We start from the raw sequence: 14489 nt of genomic DNA on the forward strand, positions 1-14489 counted from the left end.
GCAGGAGTGGGGGTGGGGCAAGAGAAATAAAGTGTGGTGACATTTATACAGAGTCATGATGAGAGCTGGTACTTTTATAACTAATATACACTAGTAAAAAGTTAGTCAAAACCATAAATGTGTTGATAAAGGATTTTATACCAAGCCCAGCACATGCTAAGTCTGTGGTCTATATCATTATAATTTTAATTACTATAAAAAAGCAACACAAGCTTCAGATGAGATTTATTTTACCCTGCAATGGTGTGAGTCAGGGATCTGGGCTGGACTCAGCTGGATGGTCCGTTGAGTCTTGGCTGGGTTCACACATGGGCACAGTGTCAACTGGTACAGTTTAGCACGTGTCACCTGTTAGCCCATGTACTGGGCTAACCTGTGAGGTGGCAGCTTGGTTTCTGATTGTGGCTGTACACTGCCACATACTTGGATGCTTAGCAATCACAGGAATTTCTTCTAGAATAGTCCTAGAAATGAGTGTTCAAATGTGGAGTTAAAGTCAAGATCCAGAAGGGCATCTTCCTTCTGGAGGATCAGGAGGTCACCAATTCCTTGATATTTTTTTAGAATTTTTTTTCTGCGTATGGATGCTTTGCCTATGGGTAAGTATGTGCACCAAGTGCGTGCCTAGTGCTTGTGGAGGTCAGAAGAGGGTAAGAGATCTACTGAAACTGGATTCATGGTGGTTGCTAGGAACGAATCCCAGGTCCCCTGCAAGAGCAGCAGGCCCCTGAATCACTACCATCTCTCCAGCTCCATTTCCTTGACATTTAAGTTCCTGGAGTCCATGCACATCCTGTGGCTTGTGGGTCCTGCAGCAATGAGGATAAAAGATAAAAGTGGACACATGCATACAGGCGTGAATGAATGGGTGGGTTGGTAGACTGATTGGTAGACAGCCAATGAAAGAATTGGTTGGTAGACTGATGGGTAGACAGCCAATGAATGGGTGGGTTGGTAGACTGATGGATGAGTAGACAGCCAATGAATGGGTGGGTTGGTAGACCGTTGGTAGACAGCCAATGAAAGAGTTGGTTGGTAGACTGATGGGTAGACAGCCAATGAATGGGTGGGTTGGTTGATTGGTAGACAGCCAATGAAAGAGTTGGTTGGTAGACTGATGGGTAGACAGCCAATGAATGGGTGGGTTGATAGACTGATGGATGAGTAGACAGCCAATGAATGGGTGGGTTGGTAGACCGTTGGTAGACAGCCAATGAAAGAGTTGGTTGGTAGACTGATGGGTAGACAGCCAATGAATGGGTGGGTTAGTAGACTGATTGGTAGACAGCCAATGAATGGGTGAGTTGGTAGATTGATGGGTAGACAGCCAATAAAAGGGTGGGTTGGTAGACTGATGGGTAGACAGCCAATGAATGGGTGGGTTGGTAGGATGGAATAAATGGGTGGATTGGTCCATTTATGGATGAATGGATAGGCTGATGGGTAGATGAATGAATGGGTGGGGAGATGAGTGGATGGATGGATGGGTTGACTGGTGTGTGTGCACACGTTTGTGTGTGTGTGTGTGTGTGTTAATGAGTAGACTGGAGTGTATGCATGTATGTATGTTATATGTACATATGTTATATTGGGAATAGATGGATGGCTGGGCTGTGGTGGTACACGCCTTTAATCCTAGCACTTGGGAGGCAGAGACAGGCGGATTTCTGAGTTCAAGGCCAGCCTGGTCTACAGAGTGAGTTCCAGGACAGCCAGGGCTATATAGAGAAACTCTGTCTCAAACAACAACAACAACAACAACAACAACAAAGAATAGATGGATGGGTTGGCTGGTATTTGTGTATTATGTATGTGTGTTTGTGTGTGTATGTACATATGTATGTATGGGTTGGATGGTATTTGTGTATTATATTGTATGTAAGTATGTGTGTGTATATGTATGTATGTATTGGCCGGTATGTGTGTAATATATATGTGTGTTTGTGTATGTATGTATAGATAGATGGATGGATGTTTGGGTTGGCTGGTATTTGTATATTTATATGTATGTATGTATGTATGTACGTATGTATGTATGTATGTATGGCTGGGTATGTTGGCTGTTGGGTTTGTGTGTGAATGGATTAATAGATAGGCTATTGAGTAGATGAACAAATGTATATGCGCGCGTGCACGCGCATGAGCGCGCGCGCACACACACACACACACACACGCATACACACACATACACACACATGCATACACACACACATACACACACATGCATATATACACACACACGCATACACACACACACAAACACACACACACAAACACACACACACACACACACACACACACACACACTCAGAAAGCTTCTTGCTATCTCCAGGGCTGAGACCATTGAGGAACATCTTCTTACCCACCCAACCCCTAGAGCTGCAATTTCCACCATCACTCTCAGAATGCTTCCCACTCAGCTTCACGGTGGGAACCTGCTCTCTTTCCAAACCTCCCACAGAACTGCTTGGCTCAGGTTATGAGGAAATAAGTCTGCCACTTAATCACTAGTGATGTCAGCCGGGGACCCTTCAACAAAGAGGTTCTCTCTGCTTTTATTTGTTGCTACAATGAAGAGCATGAAAATTTTAACAGCGCCCTAATGGGGACCAGATGGGAAAGACACTGGCTCTCAGAGCCTCCTGTCTCTCCCGCCTTCCAGTGGCCTTTAGGAAAATTGATGAAATGGCCTGCAGCCAGAGTGCTGCTCTTACAGGGCTGCAGGTTCGGGTCCAGCTCAAGAATGCCTGCTGGGTTACTCGTTGGATCAAGTTGCATTCCTCTGGAACCCTGGTACTGTCACACTGGAGCTAGATATGAACCTGGGCTCCTCCCTTGCTTCCCCCCCCCCACTGAATGTTAAGTATGTCATAGACTTTCTACCCATAAAACCCCAAAGCTTTGAAAATCACAAAGGATGACACTTGATTTGGACATGTGCTGCGCAGCCTCAAACTAGTCAGTTGTGTCTCTGAGCCTAAATTCTCAGCTCAGAAAAGGAGAGCCAAAGGAAGACTTGTAAGGCCTGAGCAAGATCATGCCTATCAGCCCCGGATAGACTCTGACTACACGGGGAAGGGACCGAAAGTTGAAAGACAGACTTAACAGGTGTGTGGCCTGTAGGTCTCACATGGAATTTTAGACCGGAGAGGGAATCTTTTGGATTATAGAGAACGAAGCTTGATGAGTAATGCGGTATAGGCCATGGCCTGGAAACACACATGCGTAGAGTAGATGTGATTACTTTTTTAAGTATTTACATTCATTGCCACTGGGCTGCGGAGATGGCCCAGTGTGCAAAAGTGCTTGTTGCACAATTCTGATGAGCTGAATTTCACCCATGAATAAAACCAATATGGCTGTGGACATCTGTAACCCCAGCAGTCCTGCAGGAGATGTGATGGGGAGACATGGAGAGCTAGCCTGGACAATCCTGCAGGAGATGTGGGGCAGAGCTAGCCTGGAGAACTGAGGCGTAGAAATGACAAGGCGGCCCTGCCTCAGAAATAAGATGGACGGGAAGAATCCATTCCTCAAAGCTGACCTCTGAGTTCCACGTGCGCATTGTGACACACACACCCATAGTCACACAATAAACATAATAAGTCACTATTAAAAATGGTTCTTATAATGAGCTCTGCAACCTTGAAGGATTGGGAAACCATCAAACTCACAGCCCAGAACTCCACACACCTGTATGGCAGCAACTGGAAGGCCCCACCTCCCTGTGGTGGCTACTTCCACAGAATCTAGCCTGCTCATTGGTGTTTTCTGCTAGAGCAAAACTCATTAGAAAGAAATTAAGGCCAGGCAAAAGAGCAGACAACCCCTCCTCCGTTTTCAAGACAGCTCATAGCTCCTTCCTCTAACACAACCCAGAGTCCTTAACCCTGTACTCTGGACCCACCAGGTAGGTAACCTATTGGTCCTTGAGGAGTCAGAGACCTTGCCCACAATCCCCTGGCTCTGATCACCACCCTTAAGGCCTTGCTGTTCCCTGGGTAGCTGTGGTCTGGGGGTTAAGATAGATGAAGCATGACTGGTGGGTTTGCTTCATGACTACATGACTACATGACTTCTTCTTATTGTAGACTCTTGGACTCACAAGAGATCACTAGAAGGCAGAGGGCTTCTAAGTTGGAGGGCTCCTAAGCCACCTTCAGATCATGACCTTAAGATACCCAGGCTCCCCAAACAACACTCATAGCAAAAGGTGGGATTCTGAGAATGAGCCTTCCTGCCCAGCTCTTAGCCATTTCTCTCTTTAGTGGTCTAGACAGTAAAACCCTTGACAGCCAAGGCAAGAACCACCATGCACCATGCACACCGTGGGTGGAAGTGCCCCGCAGCTGTGGATCCTGCCTTGTCATCTAATGAAGGCTGACATGCGTCACCATGGAGTGCAGGGCTCCACCTCTCCTGTCCCCATTTCCAGGACACGTTCAGATCTTAATCTTAATACATGTCAAAATGAAGAGATGCTTCTTGTTTAGCCTCTGGGGTTTCGTCAGGGTAGAACACACCTTTCGGCAAAAACGTGATGGTCAGGAACTGGTGGGTCTGTGAATGCTTTCTCTTCGTTAATATCCCACAGATTGCTGTACCCACAATCTCTGCCTTTGACTGTTCAGAAGCTCGCTCTATCTGCATGGAGCCCCCGCCGAGGGCCTCCTAGCTGCTCTCCCATGGTTCAGAGTGATCATTAAATTATCACAATGTCTGGAACACAGACAACCATGACTCCAGCTTCAGTTTGTGGCTTCTGAAGGACTGGCTGGTCTCCTGGGGATGTGAGACCAGAGCCCTATGAGGCTCCCAGACACAGTGGGTAAGTTTAGTGCACACATCTGTGCATGCCTCTGTGGCTATGTGTGAGCATGTGCCTATATGTGGTTTATACACATGATGGTTGCGTGTGGCGTGTTCCAGTCTGTAACTGTCTGTAATTCTGTGTGTGGTGTGAAATGTGGGACGGACGTGGTTGTGTGTATTGCACACGTGGTTTGTGTGGTGAGAGGACGTGCATGCCTTCAGGTTTGTATGTAATCATGTGTGTATGTCTGTGGCTATGTTTGTTTGCCTTTGTGACGAGCATGTGTTTGGATGACGTGGGTTAGACATCTGTGTGCATGTCTATGGGGTTTGGTGTGCGTGTGTATGATTCTGTGAGGTGTGTACATGTGTGTAGTCTGTGTGCGTGCAGGTGTGAGTAGTGCGAGTGTGTGACCATCTACAGTGCATACATGTGTATCTGCTAATGTGCATGTGTGCCTGCTGTGATTCCTTCTCTCTACCCTTATGGGAAGCTTAGCCATGAGTTCAGTTACAGGGTTCCCTAGCACCAGGTACCTTGATCTCTCCATGTGACCCACAGCGATGTAGAGCAAGCATTGAGCCAGACTGACCCTGCCATGGGTCTTGTCTGCCTTCATTATCATCACCATCACCACCATCACCATCATCATTATCACGATCATCACCATCATCATCACCATCACCACCATCACCGTCATCATTATCACGATCATCACCATCATCATCACCATCACCACCATCACCACCATCACCGTCATCATTATCACGATCATTGCCATCCGCATCATCTTCATCCTTGACATACAGTAGAAGCCCATTAATCTATTATTATTATTATTATTATTATTATTATTATTATTGCAGTGCTGGAGATCGAATCCAGGATCTCGCCCATAATAAGGCAAGCAATCTGCCAGAGCCGCCCTCCCAGCCCCAGCCTTGCAAGCCTGTGAACCCTCTAGGGATGTTCTTAACAGTCACCCATGGAGGGCCCGTGACAGTTGAACAAAAGAGTTCTCCCTGTGCACACCAGTCTGCCTCTACCTCTAGCCTCCCAGACACTTGATCAGAAACAAAAAGGCATGGTGGTAAAGGTGGTGACAATCTCACGACTTAGTACATAGGCTTCAGGACATCAGATCAGATGAAAATTAGCCAGGCAGAGAGATGCATACGTTGCCAAGGAGACCAACCAGTGAGTTGCCATTTGTGTAGGCAGGGTGTGCACTGGAAAGGGTTCTGCTGCTGGGTTTGTTTGGAAGAAGCCGTGTGGAAATAGGGAGTGCATGGATATTGGACACTCAGAGGCATGGCCCGGGGAGGCACTGTGGACTCCTTGCCGAGGGCTCTTTTGTGGTGCGGGAAGGGTAAAATGAGGCTGCCATTTGCCCTTTGTCTGAATGTTCTGGATATGATGAGGCTTTTCCAGTTCAGATTCTCTGCTAGGAAGGGGAGGATAGGAAGAGACCATGGTCAGGAGAAGTCAACGTGCTTCTATGAGTGACCGTGGAGACCAGGAGACCCTGCCATTGGCAACCGCCATGGTTCAGCAAGCTCCCCTGGTGGCAACAACAGGTTCTCTGTCAGGAGGGCCATCGTGGGAAGGGAGGGGCAGGATGGGGCAGGAGGGCTGCTCCTGGAACCTTGGCATCCACTCCACTCCCAAGATAGTTCTGTGAGCCACATACCCACCCGTGACAAACCCGTTTCTCCCTAAACCAGTTAGACTGGACTCAAACTCTGTTGTCTAGACTCTTTCCTCAACTAGTTCCCTAGGACACATGGAAGTCCTAGTGTAGTCGAGGGCTTCCGTGTCAGTCCTAAGTGAAGGGGAATACCAAAGCAGGTGGCAGACAGGATACCCTGCTTCAAACCCACCAGACAGGACTGAAAGGGTAATGGGGCCAGACCTGAGCCAGCGGCTCCCTGTCTGTGTTTAGCATGTGCCTGGCGCGTTCAAGTCCCATCTCAGGCAGTACTTATGACCACGTCCCTCCAAGGTCACAATCAGGGAGATTGAGACCTTGTTCAAGGTCAAACGCCTATAGCTGTGGTGAGTCAAGCCCCACACTCACCAGACGGATCCAAACCTGCTCAGGTTCACCATTCTGAAGAAAGAAAATTAAGAGCAAAAGGGAGCCCATAAAGACTATGTTTAAAAAAAATAAAATTTTAATTTCAGAGCGATTTGAGAAAGCCTGCAAAAACAGCACAGAGTTCCCATGAGCTTCACCCAGCCTCCGCTGACTCCTTACATACCACCGGCATCCATCAAAGACAGAGAACATTAACACCGCACAGCCACGTTCAGGGAACTCCAAGCCGCATTTTGCTGGCTTCCTCTAACGGTCTCTTGCTGTTCCAGGATGCAGTCCAGAACACATATTGCACTTTAGACTTTTCTTTTTGTTACCTTGTCTCCGCCTTCCAAAGGAAAGAGGCTTCAATTACTTGCACATGCTCGAGGCCAAGACACACACACACACACACACACACACACACACACACCACACGCATGGGCAACGTGAGCCAGGCTGTGGCTCAGAACAATTTTAAGCAATTTCCCTTTACACTCTTCAGTGGATAAGCCTTCTCGGAGAAACTGGCAGCGGAGACCACAGGCAGACCAGGGCAGAGAACAAAGGCAGGACCCAGGTCAGACAATTGCAAGGCCTTCTAGCCATGGAAGCTCCCAGTAAGTCGGGGATCTCTCTCAGGGTGCCTAATCTAGGGCAGCAGTGTACAGAGGGACCCACGACAGGGGAGGCCAAGGAGCTGCATAACATTCTCGCCGGGGGTCTGCAAGAAGAGGAAGAGCCTTCCCCGTGAGCACTTGTCACTGCTGGGGTTGGGAGTCATGGATGAAAACAGGGAAAATTGTTTCACACCTGACTTAGGAAACACACACACACAGAGTCATAAACCCAGATGAATCACCCAGTCAGTCACATGAGCACTCCAGGTGGAATTAGAAAGTGTGTGTGTGTGTTTAATGTTACTTTTACAGCAAGTAGGAGTGCCCAAAAGGTGTTAAATGGAGAGACTGGGCCCAGCTTTCTTACCAAAACCATTTTTACACCAAGGTTCATGACTCTACAGCAAAAAGCTTCCTAAGAGAACTCCAGGACCAATTCCACCTAGAAGCCCAGGGTGGAGAACCCCATGAGGCAAAGTCCTTACAACATACTCCATTATCATGGTTGACTAGTCGGATGTGAGGAGACACCTTATTCCTGCCACATGACCCACGGGAATCCTTCTTCGAGTATCTGTGGGATTTAAGACTTCAGACTTCAGGCCGCTCTCCTTCAGGAGTGAATTCCTTGTCAGAGGGGTGGCCTTCAAGTCTGACTAGCAACAGGGAGTCCTCAGGTGTGCCTGTTAACCTGCAGTGAGCTCTGTGTCACTGCTATGAACAGGGTGGCATCCTTTACATAGGAAAACATAGGCCACCTGAGCCAGGCTATACCTCAGGACAATTTAGAGCATTCCTCACACTGGATCCCACACACGTACATACACACATACAGGTATACACATACACATGTACAGGAACATCATACATACCCATGTACAGGTACATACATGCCCATGTACAGGTACACACATACACATGTACAGGCACATACATAGCCATGTACAGGTATACCACACATACCCATGTACAGGTACACACATGTATTCACACTACAAGAGCCGGCCCCTTTCATCTTTCCCATTTCCGGCTTGTAGCTTATGAAGGACTGTGGCTGGGGAAGGCTGATCTTCAAATCCAAGAACAGAGAGAGCTACAGCACCTTGATCCATAAAGGCTGGTGGGAATTGGTCTCAAGGCCAAGATCTCTCTCTCTCTCTCTCTCTCTCTCTCTCTCTCTCTCTCTCTCTCTCTCTCTCTCTCTCTCTCTTTGGTTTTTCAAGGCAGGGTTTCTCTGAATAGCCCTGACTGACCTGGAACTCACTCTGTAGACCAGGCTGGCCTCGAACTCAGAAATCCGTCTGTCTCTGCCTCCCAAGTGCTGGGATTAAAGACATGTACCACCACTGCCCGGCTAAGACCAAGTTCTCTTTGCTTGTGTCCAGACACACTGGGGGCCCTGTCTCTCTCCTCAGGCGACCCACATATTCCTGGGAACAGCATATATGTTTGGGGGTGGGGGGAGGTTGGTCTAGAGGATGCTGGGGACATTCAGGATACACCCAGGGCTGATGTTCATTCTGGCTCCTATGTTGCAGTGAAAAGGGTTCCACCTCGGTACAAACAAGAATTAATCCTGAGGCAGGCAAGTATTGAACAGTGCAATACTCTGGAATCACATTTGGTTTTGGTTTTTGCACATCTCCCTTGTAATAATGCACTTGGCAGCCTCCCTCCATCACCTGGATGAACCATGAACACAAACCCTTCTCCAAACAGTGCACAAGCAACATCAGGCCCTCTTCAACCCACCCCTGTCAACTTGAGCATGTCTCTCTCTATATCCTGCACAGGCACTTTGCATAATGTGATCTTATTACTTCTGCAGATCTGCGTGAGCCTTATTTCCAGTCTTTGATTAAGAGGCCAAGAGCCTTGAAATACACAGCCCAAAGCCCAGTCACCAGTCTAAAAACAATGTCAAAATAAGACAGCCATAATCCTGCTGTCTCTTCCCCTCGTGCCCTCCCTAGGTAACTCCTGACTTCAGAAAAACGACTTGAAAACCACACAACATCTCATAGACCAAAATAGAGCTTTTTATTTCCAAACATAGAGCAGATACATTTTTAAAAAACATGAAGCAACAATGATAACACAAAATCGTCTTTCAGAATACTGCTGCCACCAAAGTGAATGAGAGGAATGGACCGCCACACAACTTCACAACAGTACTGAGCAGGGAACTGAGGACTCTCATGGCCCTTCCCACAGAGGTGAGAGACGCCAAGGCCTTCAGTCAGCTCTGGACTTGATGTGAACCAAGATAATACACATGTGTTCCAAGATAGCCATTTGGCTCCAAATCTGCCTGCCTTCCCAAAAAGCTGAACTTATCGAAAATTCGTGTTTTATAATCACAGAGACTGTGACAGGGGAGGTGGTCCCTCTGTACTGTTTATACAAGGGAAGACTTAAAACAATGAATTTGATTGTTCTAGACACCAGAACACACTTATGCAACACATAGGCGCCCTCTCTCTCTCTCTCTCTCTCTCTCTCTCTCTCTCTCTCTCACACACACACACACACACACACACACACACACACACACACACACACACACACATGCCTTCTCTGTCCCCCTCTTCATCCCAGGAGCTCCAAGAACTTGCCCAGCTCCTGAATCTTTGCTTTCCTGGAAGAATGTGGCCCACGCACAGTGATCTCTCCAAGCAACTTCTGTCCTGCATCTGCCCCTGACGTTGGTGGCCTGTGTATTTCCAGCCCCTGTCCCTGGCATTCTATCCTGGTGCTCCCAGCCCCTGTTGGCAATGGAAGTCAAAGAGCTTGCTGCAGAGTAGACACAGGGGAGAAAGCCTGCAGCCCTGTACAGAAATGGCATCTTCCAACAGGTTAACCAGATGCTGGAGTAACAATGGCCCATGACCCATAAGGGAAAGAAAAGTGACTGAAGAGGAAAGCAAGTTCTACATAGTGGCAGAAAACCATCAGCTTGGGACCAGACACTGCTGGGTTCAAATCCTAAACCTATCACTTACCCACTGCCTGGCTGATTTTAGCCAGGTCTCTAGGCCTTGTCTGTGCTCTGGGTTCAGCACCTAAGCATAGCTCTTGACTCTACAGCCCAGGATCTCCGAAGTTGGGTTATATTTCAGGCCCTTCCTTATGGGTCTCCTTTGCTCTCTTCCCTCAAAAGTAGACAAGAGTCTACAGGCTCTGTCCCGTATCTACACAGTGTCACCAGGAGTTCAAGTGGCCTGGCTATTGAGCTAGCAATGACCATTCCAGAAAGGAAGCCTGGGATCTCTTGGGAAGCTGATTCCCTCCCTCTACCATTGCTGTCTCCTGCATTCAGGGATGCCTGGGTACCATCCTGTGAGCACCTATGATGTTACTATGGAAACCAAAAGGCAGGCAGGTGCCTGGGGAACACTGAGTCCTGTGAGCTGTCCTATAAGGCTTGTGCTAGGAGACTCCAGGCTTGGTTCTTCTGTTGTGTTTTTGAAAACAACTCTCCCTTGCTCTTCTTTGGTAAATGGAAGGCCTTCTTCTCATGCCTTGGGGCTGAGGGAGAAACGTTGGCTGATCTGAGGTCCTTTGCTTGCAACCCTGTACTGGAGAGGCTCCTGGGCTCTGTCTATTGGGCAATGGCGGGTCTCAGTGACCTGCTAGAAGGTCAGAGGCCGGTCCAGAAAAGACTCTCATCCCCTTTCCAGAATTTGCTCTCAGGAGCTCCTCGTGGCTAAGAGTGACTGAGAGTTACCGTGAGCTTTCCAGAAGATCTGAACACAAAATGGTGTCAAGCTCAGCCCAGGCCCTGCAGGACAGGGGAGCATTGCCTCTGTACTCCCATGTTGGGTGTTCCACGAGCACACTGAAGGGCTCAGGGAACTCCTGTGAGCTAGCAAGAGCTGGTAGGCAGCACGGGGACTTCAAAGAGCCTCTAAGTTCTAAGGGAGTATGAGACCCAGATGTGGGGCTCTGGGTGAGCCTGGGATTCTTGTTCCAATAGTGGCTGGTAACTTGGGTACCAAACTGTCTCTTCCACCTTTCTCCCTTCCTAAGAAAAACTGGATTTTACTGGAATGTCCTAAAGTTAATGCATGGGGTTGACAGAAGATGCAGACAAGAATTTAGTCTTATGTGGGGGCTAGGGTCAGATGTTAGAATGACAAGCAGGTACTTTTCCCACAGGACAGACCAGGAGTAAACATTTGAAGTACTTCGAGGACCAGGAAGCCCATTCAGGCTGGAGAGAGAGGGTGGCTCAATGATCTGCCATGGGCACATTAAAGGAGGAAATGGTTCACGTCTCTTCTCCATACTGACCTGGCCAGAACACAAGGCTAGGGTGAGTGAAACGGAGGGTCCGACACTGTAGGCTGAGCTCCCTGAGAGGGGGAGATGGGGTGTGATCCCTCCTGGGATGTGTCTGAAAACTTAGATGTCCACAGCCACAGACAGCTGTGGGCCTCCTCCCGGGAAAGCCTTGGTGCTCAGACACAGCACAGCCCAAGGATCTACCTAGAGGCCTCTAGATGCCCAGCCAGTGGGCTTCCTGCCCCTTCTGCTACACCCAGGTCCTGATGTTCTCCTGCCCCCAACCCCGCCCCAATCTGGCCTCCCCAGTAGATCTCCTCGCCCCTCACAGCCATAGCCACATTTAATTAGCAGAGGCTATGAGGCTCCCTCCCACTGATCCCCAGTTTCCTGTGTCTCCTCCATGGCCTTTGAGCTCTGGGTAGGTTGAGCAGCACCTGTGGGAGTGCAGATGAGCCAAGTCGAGGGCCAAGGCCCTAGTCTGTGCTCAGCATCTTAGAACTGACACCTTTTCAGCTAGGAGATCTAGAGGGCGGGGCCTACACTTTGTTTACCCCATGTATGACCCCCAAGAAGGAAATTTAAGGGTTTGTTACGTGGGTTAGAATGAAGAAGGGGCCAGGCGGTGGTGGTGCACACCTTTAATCCCAGCACTTGGGAGGTAGAGGCAGGTGGATTTCTGAGTTCGAGGCCAGCCTGGTCTACAGAGTGAGTTCCAGGATAGCCAGGGCTACACAGAGAAACCCTGTCTCGAAAAACCAAAAGAGAAAAGAAAAAAAGAAAAGAAAAAAGAATGAAGAACGGACATTTCCTGTCTGTCTCTCTGTCCATCTGTCTATCTATCCATCTATTATCTATCATCTATTGTCTATTTCCCCCCTCTTCTTTCTCTCCCCTCCCTCCCTCTTTCCTTCTTCTCTCTCATCTATCCCCTTCTTCCTATTTCCCTTTCTTGCTGTCTCCTTTCTTAAACAGTGATAAACACAGGCAACATAAAGTCTGGCCCCTTAAGCACTGAGCGTGCATTCGTGGCCCTCAGCCTCCGTGCTCTGTCTCTGTTCTCCTCTGCCCATTTCCCATCTGATTACTCCAGCCTGATCAGCTCAAGCACAGATTCTCAAACCCTCTGTGGAGCCTGTTGATCTGCTCAGTCCTGGCTCCACCCTGTAGAAGGAAGAGAGGTCCCCTCAGCTGTGAGGCAGCCTGAGCATCCTCACAGGGTGGCCCATTCCCTCGGCACCTGGTCTTCCAGCAGTAGCTCACTAAGGGCCTGTCAATCTCCTTGTTCAGGATACAGAACGACCCCAGTTTCCTTCCTCTAAAGCATGTTAGAATGCTGGTCCCACAGGGAAGTGAGGCCAGTGATGGAGGATGTGACAGTGGGGCTGAGCTCCAGGGTATGTGGCATGTCCCACCTCTTGGAGCAGTGTGAGAATGATGATGATGGGCTATCACCTACAGGGATGTGACTGATGAGGTGATTCCTTAAAGAGCCACAGGCTAGCTCACAGGAAGCTAACCCTGCCCCAATGCCTCTGAGGACAAGGCTGCCACTCGTTGAGACTATTCCCAGAGCCATGAACACTGCAGCTCAGTGGCAATGACCCATGACCCAAAGCCCTCTCCTTCTGGTGTGAGCTTCAGGGCCCTATAACCCTGGATTCAATTCTCACCAGGATGTGGGCAAGCGGCTTCATAGCTTTAAATGCCTCGGTTTCTCAGCTCACATTTAGGGGTGAAGAACTCTCAGGTTTGAATCAGGGTGGGCAGCCTGTCTGCCATTTCTGCCAGTACCTCCAGGTCTTCATGGCTCCCCTGCAGTCAGGACCACTAATTCCACTCATTTTGTCTGTGTTACAGACATGCTCTCTGCCCCTAAAGCACCATTCTGTTCTCAGAGAAAGGATGTGACAGAAAAGGGCAGAAGGAAGCACACAGGTTAGGGGACCAATGACACTGATGCTGTCAATGCATTCACTTTCACGGGCTGACCTATGAGGGTTATATGTGAGCACTGTCTGCAGGACAAAGGAACAGGAACATGCATACACACATATGCACTCACAACTGAATGCACTCACACACATACAGATGCATACATACACATGTACATAGAAACACACACATGCTCACACACATGCATTCACACATGCATGTATACACATATACACACATGCATATACACATACGCATACATACATATGCACTCATACATGTACTCACCCGAAAACACACACATACATGCACACTTACACTCACACATGTATGTACACACATACATACACATGCATACATGCACATGCATAACACATGCACACACAAGCACACACAATGCACACACATCCATACACATGCATACATACACGCACACAGAGGCACGCACACATGCACTCACACACACTCACACATGCACACACACCTGCACTCACACGCACATACAAACACATACACACACTACACAAAGAGACCGAATATGTCTCTCCAGGGATACCTTCCAACTCTCTTTGATAATGGGCTAGGACACAACATTACAGTAGCGGGTGTCGGCCCCCATTTTAAGCAAAAGAAGCTACATCTTAAAAGTGCCCAGACGCCAAGAGGTGGTGGCAGTGGTGGCGCATGCCTTCAATCCCAGCACTTGGGAGGCAGAAGCAGGTGGATTTCTGAGTTCGAGGCCAGCCTAGTCTACAGAGTG

The 14489-nt window shown here is 48.6% G+C and overlaps 1 pseudogene; it reads right to left on the reverse strand.

Annotated features, from left to right (window-relative positions):
* Window positions 1-5609, reverse strand: part of LOC116081106 — a 19168-nt pseudogene extending 13559 nt beyond the window's left edge.
* Window positions 5610-14489: the final 8880 nt, after the last annotated feature.

Source organism: Mastomys coucha, unplaced genomic scaffold, assembly GCF_008632895.1.
Source record: "Mastomys coucha isolate ucsf_1 unplaced genomic scaffold, UCSF_Mcou_1 pScaffold6, whole genome shotgun sequence".
Lineage (NCBI taxonomy): Eukaryota > Metazoa > Chordata > Mammalia > Rodentia > Muridae > Mastomys > Mastomys coucha.